At 40.9% G+C, this 11,567-nt stretch overlaps 1 protein-coding gene across 4 annotated transcripts in view; it reads left to right on the top strand.

Moving 5' to 3' along the window:
- Positions 1 to 362: 362 nt before the first annotated feature.
- The window catches only part of SIPA1L2 (signal induced proliferation associated 1 like 2), a 151,222-nt gene continuing 140,017 nt past the window's right edge, over positions 363 to 11,567 (top strand). For all 4 annotated transcript variants that reach the window (XM_074896742.1, XM_074896741.1, XM_074896743.1 and 1 more), the window contains exon 1: positions 363 to 707. The gene's annotated coding sequence lies outside the window, so the exon portion shown is untranslated. The remainder of the gene's footprint in view (positions 708 to 11,567) is intronic.

Genomic DNA, 11,567 nt, shown 5'->3' with positions numbered 1-11,567 from the left:
TTGGTCGCTTCCCTTCGCAAACCCGCCGCCTGGCCCCGGGGATCCCCTCCCGCCGCCCCTGCGCGGTGGTGAAGGGGGGGCGGGGGGGAGGTGGCGGGCACGCCGCGGGGCGGGGCCTGGCCTTTTGGTTGCGCGACAGCGCGAGTGGCCAATGCGGAGTTCGCGTTCCCCCGGGGCCGAGACGGCGAAGCCAATGGGAGGCGTGGCCGGCGGGCGGGGGGTGGGGCTTGCGGGTGTGCGAGGCAGGCGAGAGCGGGTGTGTGTGGGTGTGGGTGGGTGTGTGGGTGCTGCCCCCGCCCCGCCCCGCCCCCCGCCCCCTCCCCGTCCGGCGGCTGGGCCGCGCGCCGGAGCCAGTGCCGGGCAGAGCGCGAGGGAGCGGGCGAGCGCCAGGAAGGGGTGGCGGGGGGACCGGAGGCGGCGGCGGCGGCGCGGTGTGGCGCCCGCCCGCCCGCGACACCCCAGCGGACGCCCCCCCCCCCCTCCCCGTTAAGGTTCGCGGCGCCTCGCGGGCGGCGTGTCCCGCGGGAGGGGAGAGCAGCGCGCGCCGGCGGCGGGGAACGGAGCGGAGCCTGTGCGCGGCGGCGGCGGCGTTGGGGGGGCGGTCGGGGGGCATGGGGGTCCCGCGGCGGGAGCAGCCGGAGCGCGGGCGGCGGCAGCAGCAGCAGCAGCAGCAGCAGCAGCGGCGGCGGCGGCGGCAGCAGCACCAGGTAAGGAGCGGCGCCTGCCGTCGGGTCCGTGCCCCGCGGCGGGGGGAGGGTGCCCGGGGCAGCGCGGGCATACGAGGCTTTCCGTCCCGGGAAGGGCACGGGAGCGGTTTGGGAGGGGGTGCCGTGGGGAGAGACCCCTCTCCTCTCCTCTCCCCTCAGGTGCTGTTGGGAGGGGACTCGGCATCTCCGAGCTCGGCGGGAGGACGGAGGGCTGGGGTCGGGGGGGGGCGGTGGGAAGCGAGGAGCCGCGGACCCCCTTCCCCCCCCAGCACTCCGACCTCGTCCCGGCCGCCACCGGCGCGGGGTGGGCTCCCTCCCGCACGTCGCGTTTCTACATAGCGCTGCGCTCCGCCACCTCGGGAGTGCGGGGGGCCGGGGGGGTCAGTGGGGCCGGCAGGCACCTGCAGGGCGGGTCTGCCACCGACCGTAGCGGCTCCGCGCCCCGCCGCGCCGCCCCGGGCTCTGGAGCCCGTCTCAAGAAGAATGGCAATTCCGGAGTAAGTTTGCCGGGCTCGGGCGTCTCTGGGGTGTAACTGGTTTTTCAGAGCGGAGACGCTGCAGTGGGGACCGCCAAGCGTTTGGGGTAGCAGAGGGAAAGGTCCTTCAGTTCCCTGCAGTGATTTTAAGGCTGTTTTTTGAGCTACCCTGTACGAGGCGCAACCTGTATCCTTTTTGCACTCTTTGTTATCTCGTAGTACTCTGATGCGCGTTCAGTGGTCCGTTCTCCAAACTTAGTATTTGATTCGGTAAGCGATAGCCAGTTGAGATTAGCTTTGCTTTCGATTTTGTTTTCCTGGCTCTGTAGCTCTTCTGTGTCGCTCCGCAGCGTTTTGCTGAGGTGGGGTGTGTACGTATGTCCGTGAGGATGGGGGAGTGGGGTTACGCAGTCTCGACAAAGGCAACTCTGAAGTTGACAAATTTCAGGTATGGATATTAACGTTCACGAATTAGGTCAGTAAAGTGGCTTGGTACTCGATGCTGGATTATTTTAACACATTAGTAGTTTGAATCTTTGCTTTGAGCCTGGCTTTTCTAGAGGAAACGGGTTTTATTTTTTTATGTTGTAGAAGACATGCAAAGTTAAAGCGAATTGCACATGTAAATTCTCCCGAGCTCTTTTGTGCACAATTTTCACTTCTGAAAGTTAACACTAGATGGCTTTCTTATATCAGATATCCAGCAGAGGAGGAAGGCATGTAATCTGTCTCTGCAGCCTGCTATTTCTGTATTTGTCTATTTTTTTTTTTCTTCCCGTGAATAGTAAACTACCTTCTTGAGCAGTTCTGCACTGATGAGACCAGAGCAGAATTTGAAGTTTGCTTACTAGCTGACATAATTAATTGTTTTGCTCAGCTCAGCTTGCTGCTTATAAACATTATTTTATATATACATACTACCAGTATCTAAAGGAAGTTTGCTTAGTTGGAAGGTAGCTCTGCAAAATGTTTAGGCTGCTTTAAAGGAAAGCAGCTGGATAAGGAGAGATGTTTGAAAATGGGGATAAAAACAATAGCTCAGTCTCAGTCATTAGTTTGATGGACTTATTTTTAAAAAAGACCGTAGTGCATTAATATTGTTTGTTCAGCTATTTTTTCCCAGATTCTGTACCTAACTTAGACTGAAGCATTTTGGAGTTGGAATCAGAAATATAGTGCATCACAGCCTGCTGGATATAGGAATGCCTAGGCCTGATGCCTTATTAATCTGCTTCTTGTGGTTTTCCAAAACTGTGCCTGTTGTCAGTGGAAAGCATTCTTTCCCTCCCATTTGCTTCTTCAATCTTAAATATGATCTTTGAAATATCTTTTATTATTAATGCAAACATGTTTAAAGCACCAAGAGCTCTAATGCATTATGGATATTTAAGCATCACTTAGGGTCCACAACAGTTGATTTATAATTTATATAGCATTCACGTAAAGCTAGATTTCAGAGAGGTCTCTGAATGTATTGTCTTGGTTTTGCATGCCCAGTGGGTTACCTTACCAGGTCATGCAGCACTTAGATATAACAAAAAGGAATACTTGTAAGGATGCCAGACTGTTTCACCAATCGTATTGGCTCAATTAAAGATCTTGTCATTCATATATGCCAAGGGTATAACATGAAACCTAGTACTAAACAAAACCTCAATTCTTTGTAGCTGGTATTTGCTTACTGTGCAAATCAGAGTTTTTTTTAAAGGCTCCTGTTCTATTTTCCTAAAAGAAAGATAATATGGTCTTTTTCTGTTTGATTTTTTTTTTTTTTAAACTGACATACTATTACTCAAGTGCATTGTGAAATACTCTTGCAAATGAAGACAGTCAAATTAAGCAAAGCAGTGGTCAAACAGGCAAAACCATGCCTTTCTTTTGCTGTTTGACCTTTGCAAGTGAACTGAGGCAGTTCTTTTTTTCCACTTTCAGCTTCATATTGGACATAGCAGTCAGGCGTTGCACCTAAGCTTTTTATGTGCAGATCAGCAGTTCAAACTGCAGGAGAAAGTAAATATTTTCTCCTTTCTTCGGCTAGAATTAAGATTATATTTAGATGGTTGGATGTTAAAATATTTTCAGTAGGTTTGTACCTGTTACTGATGATGATCTGCTACGGTAATATTCAGTGAGAAATGCTGTTATTATGAAAATAAAAGGTAAGTTACAGATTGTGGGAAGAGGGTGGGGCGCTGGGTTATCTAGTTTCTCACATTAGTCATCCAAGATTACCAACAGGAGCTGTATTGACAACCTGAAATGAAATTGTGGTTTGATGAATGCTCTTTTCTCTTTCCATGCAGTTTTTGCTTTGCAATTTAAATGCCTTGCAATTTTAAAATGTTTGGGCATGCTGGGTTGTGATTCAGTGAAGTGGACATGGCTTTTTATTTTTTGTATTGCAATATTGTACTCCTAGTAGAAATTTTTGATATGTTAGGTAGCATAATTTAAATCTGATTCTTTAAAACATTACCTCTTGCAAAGTTAAGACAAGCTTCATTTTATCTCTTTATTTTGAAGGGAATTTTCATCCTCCTATAAATCTGAACAGTTCAGGAAGTTTAGGGTAGGGGTACACCTCACAGTCTTTTTCTACCCTGTTTTTTCTACCTGAATTATTTTGAGGAAATACTGTGAGGACTCTCTACCAAATACGAAAATCCAGTAAGAAGAATTCATGAGGACTGTTACGATGTATAGCTCTGACTATATAGAATTTGTATTTAGTAGATTGAAGAGTATGTTTCACATTTTTCTTTTTTTTTTATTTTTAAAAATACTGGTTTTTCACACAGATTGCATTAAGAATAACATTTATTCCTCATGACATTCAGTGATGATGCTGTATGACTGGCTAGATTTTTAAGATTTTAATTGCTAGGACCACATGAATAGCTGTCTTATTTTTTTAGTTTGTTGTGAAAAAGCAAAGTTAATGGCAAACATCTGATTTATTCTGACAGAAGTAAATGAGAGACCTTGCCTTGCTTTGTAGTAAAGAGTTGACCTCACATTTAAAGTCATTTTCAGGCATAACTGAATGAACTGAAGATTGAGGAGGGTTATTATAATTGGTGATACTCTTCTAGATTTTAGCTAGAGACAGGACAGAAGTAGACAGAAATGTCATTGTGATTATTTTGCCCCATAGTTCTTGCTAAAAGATATGTAGACTCTTGTTTGGATCATGAAAGTGTAATTACATCAGCAGTTAGCTATTCATGATTTATAAGTGGATTCTTCTGGTTTTCTGGGATTTCTTAAATAGTGTTCAGTTCATACATAATTAAAGGTTTTGTTCAAAAAAATGTCTCTCATCCTCACGGAGATAATCTTCTGAACACATAATAAATGTAAGCAGCTGCTGTCCCATCTTTTTGGATCTGCAACCAAACAGCCTTATTGGATCTGATGCTTGTAAAACATTTTAAGAATAGTAGATGTTTGGAAGGAAATAGGCATTGGTTTTAGTTGCTGTTGACTGAGGATTCTGTGTTCCTTAGGAGAATGACCTGTACCCACTTTTCTTTTTTTTTTTTTTTTTTTTTTTTTTTTAAAGCTGAGAAATGTAATTTGGAAAGATACCATAGCTGGTTTTGGAAGTGAGGGAATCTAGGAGACTGGAGGAAGGGTAGTAAATTGTCATGTAGTAGCGAGGAGGCTGAAAGGTGGCAGTAGCTGAAGTTGTCATGATTTCCCCTCCCCCCTTACCAGCTCAAATGAAATTCTGAGCACAGGACTTGGAGTTTTGCCATTGACTTTAAATCTTTTCTTATATAATGTCTTCATTTGTTGTCCAGAATCCTGCAAAATGACATATCCAGCTCTGCAGATATTTGTATAATCCTACATTATTTGCCGTTCCTTCCTTCCTCCCCCTCTCCCTTCACTGCCCGAATTCTCTCTGGCACAGTGGCTGTGGATTGTGATAATGCCTGCCTGCTACCTCATTTTTTAGGTAGGCTTTTGAATCATAGCTATGATTCAATATGACTTTTCAGACTTAAGTTACATGAAAATGATTTGATGGGATTTATGCTAGAGGACACAGAATTACAAAGCTTTCATACAGCTTAACGATTTGCCCTTCCATTTCCCTTTTGGTTCACCAACCTTTATTTTAAACCTGATACAATCTGTGATAAAATTATACAACTCTTTTACAGATTATGTAAACAGATTACAGTACTGAATAAAATGTATTCATAAGGAAAGGTACTCTGAGAACATTAGAGATTCAGTGGCATGTTAATTCAAATGGTATAAAATGCTTTTTTAAAACCTAGAGTATGTTCTTGAACACCTTCATAACATTTTTCTGGTGGGTTTTTTTGTGTGGGATGTTTTGACACTTGTTTGTTCCATATATATGAGAGGGAAAGGAGATTCTGGGCCACTTTGTAGTTCATGTTGAATTTTTACATACACTTCAGTCAAATCAGATAAATTATGAAATGATGTGAGAACAAAATGTCAATTAAGGTAAGGAGAGAATAAAGCTTTCTATAGGTGTTACAAATGCACATACTGTTAAAATACTCTTGCTGTGATTTTTGCTTTCACAAGGGGGAGTGAAAAGGAATCCTGCAATTAATGCATAGCTAGCAAAACTGTCATTGCAAAACCAGTTCTGTCTCCTATATTTTATGGAGAAGGCATTTGTGAAAGATATGAAATTTCAGTCTGTCTTTTTTTGTTTTGGTTTTTGTTTTTCCCATTTGCTTTTTTTTTTTTTCACCTGAGAGTTATGAGTTATTTAATCACACTCTTCTTCTTTGGTTGTTTTTGTGTCTTTCTGTTCAAAAGTAATTATTTCCTACTTCTAGATCCTAAAGTACATTCAAGGAAAAGAGCACTCCTAAGTATTTTTCTAGCCTCTCAGCACTGAAAAAGAGTACTTCACACGTTTTACCATGAAATCTCATTGCCATGTTAGTGTGACACAACATGGAAAAAAAGTGGGGGAAAAGAAAGTGTGGCTGTGTATATGCATACATTCTCCTGCATAATGTGCATATCAACTACAGGATGCAGGGAAGCATATGTATTTTGCTGTGCTGGTCTTGCTTATTGCAGCGGACAGCTGCTCTTGAAGATTTAGGAGCAGTTTATGGCAATCAGGTTATCCGTGCTGTTCTGCTATAGTAAAGTAAGCCTTGGTTTTGCTTTGTAAGGTTGTCAGGACAACAGCTTATTATTATTGTTCCTAGTGTTTTTTTCTCTATAGCAATGGAGGGAGCTGTTTCAAAGAGAGTGGCTGCCTTGCCACATTGGGCTGCAGGACTGCCAGCTGTGATTTGGGTTCAGCAGGATGCTCTGGGTTTGTCATGTAAAAATTCTAATTGATGATGAATGCAAACCCAGTGTGAGAATAATTTTGTTCATTGGACTAATGCAAAACAAGGCATTGTATTTACAAACCCATGGTGTATTTTTCTCAGCAGTATTGTCATTACTCCTCTGTTCTCTTCCATCTGAGGTTCAGAGAAGTATGTTTGATGTTTGACAGTATGGAACCTGTGATATGAATTGAGATAAGGCAGGAATTAGTTTAAGGCTATGTTACGTCAGTGTGCTCCAGCCTGACACTGGAGCTAACAAGTTAAACCACTGGGGATTTCTATTAGATTTAGTTTGTCATGTCTTCAACAAAAACACTGTATGAAGTTGGTGTTCAGTGATAAGCCATACAATAACTGGTTTAGTCTATCCATTTTGAAGGGCTGCTGTTCTTGTTACAGGGTAAATGAGAAAAAGAATGCCTATTATTACATATAGCAAGCTAAATGACTACAAAGGTGCTTCTCTGCATGTGGTCATTATATACAAAAGGTGCAATAATTTAAACTGAAATAAGTTTTAGATTGATGGCATGATCAGGCATGGGGAAACTTGTTGGGATGTTCAGCAGGGAGAATTATATGAAGAAAGCTTTCAAATAACTTTGAGGAATTTTTTTTAAACTTCATAAAATATGATAGCAATGGGACCGACTTTGGTACTTCCATAGCTTCTTTTATATTGTTGATACAAAGATAGCCCTTAGTTTGATCTTGAAATTCTTTCGTCTGGGTTGAGCTGTAGTAGTCAATTAAGTGATGTCCAGGTAGTTAAAATCCTATATCAAAACAATACCCTTCTATTTCAAATTCCTTTTTCAGATGACTGAAACAACAATCCATTCACAGAATAATTTGGCAGAGATACATAGGTGTCTGCATTCATTTGTGGAAGCTGGCTGACAGAAGCTAGTGGGATAAACCTGTCAATGCTCAAAATGTTTTCTCCTTTAACTGACTGTCAGTTTTCTGAGATCAGGCAGGGAGGTGGATGTCTTCCTCCTCTCGGATTCTCTGGTACTTTCTGCCCCCCACGTGCAGCAACTTTCTTAGTATATTTGTACATCACTTTGAATCAAACAGTCTTGTTTGCATAGGAAACCATCTGAAATTATTAAAGGTGGTGAGACAAGGTGGGGTAAATAGTGATTGGTGTAATCTGTAACAATGTGAGAACAGATTTCCTCACTTTCACCTCTCTTGAAATGTAGAATTTGACCAGTCTGCTACAAGAAGGAAACATGATAGATGAGATCATCTGCAATTGTTGAGAGCTGTACAGGTGGTTGCTCAGAGTGCTACAGTGAAAAACCCCAGGCTATCAAATATAAATTGAGCTCCAACAATGTTTTCTGTATGAGATGAGGTTTCTACTGTTAAAGCAGACGGGTTTTCTGGGGTTCTGAGCTTTTGTTTTCCTCGTACCCTGGACCCCTGGAAATCATGATTTTTGGTGATTTCTGAGTGAAGGGCAAGCAGTACCTCTGTAGTCTCTGAAATTCTCAGGTCTGGTAATTTTGCTAATGTCAGTGCTTCTCTCACACTTGTGATGCTTTGTGCTTTTCCTCTGTGATGGTGTAACTTTTAAAGAGAAGTTTCTGTGAGCATAATTACCCTTGAAACTTTATCTTTTCTATCAAATTTTGCCAAGTCAAACAACAGGCTCAAAAAATCTCAAGGCAGAGGGAGGTGTTGCACTGTGTGATTGCATAAGGCTTGTTTCCTTAGAAAATAACTCTTAGAAATAGCTGACCATTCTTTTCATCACACCAATCTGCAGCAAATGGATACTGCATTTTGTAAAGTGTTTTTGTTTTGTTTTGTTTTTTTGAATTGTACTGCTGTATTTTTTTAAGTATTGTTAAATATATAAGGTTATGTTAGTACTATCAATGTATAGAGTGTACCTTTGTGCCTGGGCATACAAACTGTGTCTTTGTATTCACAAATAGTTAATTGAATATCTGCCTTGTTTTGTGCCTATGAAAATACTGTGGCTGAGTGTTAAAATAGAATATTTACATATATGCATAGTAATAATAATTTCTCCTGGGAAAATAGATGCTTAATGGTAATGTTTTTCTTATGTAGATTGTACTGAACAGTGTCAAGGTTCCTGTTCACTCATTTTACAACGTTCAGTGTGCCAGAGGCGTTTAAAGTTGCAAGTTAGAGATTCTCATGAACCGTTTTTTTCTGTTTTCTGTACCAGCTGTCTCAACCACATCTCTTGGTACAATTGTATGAATTCTTTGTGGCAGTTACAGGAATCAATGTGGGGAAAAGTAACAATAAGAGACAACTCAAATATGTTAGATAGTCCTGTCTGTTACTTAACAACAGGTTGTAAGGTTGAATTTTCAAGTAAATTATTGGCAGTTAAATATTTTATAACTATAGTACTTAACAAAAGAATAAGCACTTAAAGAAAATAGCAACCTTTCAGGTTTGACTTCAGATATACTTTGCTCACCTTGTCACTGAATTCTAAAACATGATTAGCAATACTAGAATTTGAATGTGTACACTTCTATTGAGTGGTTCCGTTGGATTCCTTCCAAAAGATTGTTTTACTGTTAAAGAGCAGGACATGTGAGGTTTTTTGAAATTTGGCTCTCAGCCAGTCAAACCTACATTTGTATTTAGTTCTTTTGCTCTGATACTAATTTTACTACTGCGAAACTTTTGATAATCTATGCTACAGTTAGTTATCCATGTGGCTGGAAAAAAAATTGATTTGTCAAATTATTTAAAAATCCAAATTAAAGTAGTTCAGTTATGAAAAGAGCTGCTGTTTGCACCTTTTTTGTGTTCAGTTTTAACCTCTTAGCTTCATTAACTATGAACAAGAGCCAGCAGAAGCTCAGAAGATTGAGGTGATTCCTGTTCTTGCTCATCCAACTTCACTGTAATTATACTTTTAAGTGTTTACCAAAGTGTTTACCAAAGCATGAACATAACTTCAGATCCCTGTTTTGGTTTTTACAATCCATTTCATTAAGTGTTTAAAAATTCAGGGTTTTGTATAACATTCAGCTTCAGTATGAAAGAGGTTGTAAATGCATGCTGAGTTAAGCATAACAAACAGGAAAGGGAATGGAAAGAATTTCCTTTAGGGTAAAATTCCTTAAAGTTGAAATAACCCTGATACTGCTTGTCAGTTGGCAGAGAGAGTTACGGGTTGGCTTCTGAAGATTTTTTGCCAAGTGTGATAGACATGGAGAACCTCAGTCTGATCTCCTTTTGGGCCATATTTTCAACAAAAGTAGTTAAAACATCAATTTTATTAAACTGATGTACCTCCAAAATTGTTGAATTAAGGCTGATGATAGGTACAGATCAACAGCCCTAGCCTGAAATCTCCTTTGCCCTGAACTGAACTAGTTGTTTCTTTTCTAAACCAGTTACTATAGAAAACAACAACATAATTGACCTGTTTCATAAATCAATTGCACTCAGTTTTGTTTTACTGATAGGTTGCTGCTGTTTTGATTTCGTTTTCTCCCATCTCATACTTGCAGTGGAAGGCTGTTCAGGGACTTACTTCACTGAGGACTAGGATTTTCCACTAACCTGTATGTGAAACACATGTTGAGATTGCAGCCCATATTTTACTAATATCCCGGTTTAACCTAAATACTTCCTGATACTTAGAGACAACTTGCTCTGTCAGACCTCTTTTTTCTGAGGTTAATCTAGTCAAACTTTTAGCTAGTCTTAAGACAAACACTTAACTTCCTCTTGTACAGTATGGTGGCTGGGGGAGCAGAAGGCCCTTCTCTACGCTTTTTCTGTTTGTGTTTTTGTTATGGCTAATAAGAATTTAATCAGCTTTCCACACAGTCTTGTCTGTGGTAAATAAAATGGCATTAAAACTTTGTCTCTACTGGAAATACTGTGCAATTGTGTCTTCACGTTGAGTACAATGTCACAGTTATTCTCTCTGTGGTGTTTTCTGCTGATGAGCTACCAGCGCCATCAAAATCTTATCCTATAGTTCTTGAGGGAGTGACTCCAAACATAAAATAAAAGTAGAATGAAACTCTTCCTCAAAACTTACTTTGTTCTTTCTCATATATATTTTTTTACTTTCCTTTGCAGTGCCAGTGCTTTTTAACTTTGTGTTGTATTCAGATTTCATAAGTGACTTCCACTTTGTGTCAAGGTTATTATTGAAAATATGAGGTAAGACTGATTCCAAGATTGATTTTAGGCTTCCTCTAATAAACTGATTTAGTTTTTTCATGACAGTCTGTTGTCTCTTCACTTGTTCTGTTTTCAGTATGGTCCTGTATTAGATACTTTCTTAATTCCAGGTTGTACCAGCAGCCATTTTTTTGGTGTATCACTGATGAGCTAGCTGACCAAGGGAATCTTTCTACTGTGTAGAGCTGCAGCTTCTGAGGCAGCCTCTCCTTGATGCTTGTGGGAACCCAGCTGAAGCAGTAGTTCTTACTGAGTTCCTAAATATGTTGAGTATGGCTTATGTACTAAGCAGTGACAGTACAGTAATTTAAAATACAGTGGTAGCAGTATGGAAGGCTGACTCACCTCAACAATAGTTGTAGAAAGTAGTCCATGAAGAGCAGGCTTCCAAAATCAACATGGAGTTATTATGTCTTTGAAAAGATTTGAATTGACATGTTACTGTTTATGTAAAACATTCTTCCAGCTTTTACATGACTATAGGTATGTTCCAAATTAATTCCCTGCTATTATGATTTTGAGGCAAAATAGTACCTTAAGTGCAAAACGTTGTCCTAGTGTGTGACCTTAGGGCAAGAATGAGATTTTCACATGCAGAGTAGCTTCCAGTATTGTGTAGGTCTCCATATACTTACAACATCTGACACTGAACTTTCAGAAAATGGTAGTATTAAATCCTGATTTCTTATGATGTGTTTTGCAAACTAGTCATTTTGCTTCACCTTTGCTGAACCTAATCCTAGCTGCTGATATCAGAATCAGTAACTGTGTGTGTCCATCTGATGTGTACTCTCAAACCTTTACCTAAAAAATAAATAATAAAAAAAGCTTGAAAG

This window comes from Athene noctua, chromosome 1 (assembly GCF_965140245.1).
Source record: "Athene noctua chromosome 1, bAthNoc1.hap1.1, whole genome shotgun sequence".
Classification (NCBI taxonomy): domain Eukaryota; kingdom Metazoa; phylum Chordata; class Aves; order Strigiformes; family Strigidae; genus Athene; species Athene noctua.
This window is presented reverse-complemented; position numbering and strand designations above follow the sequence as displayed.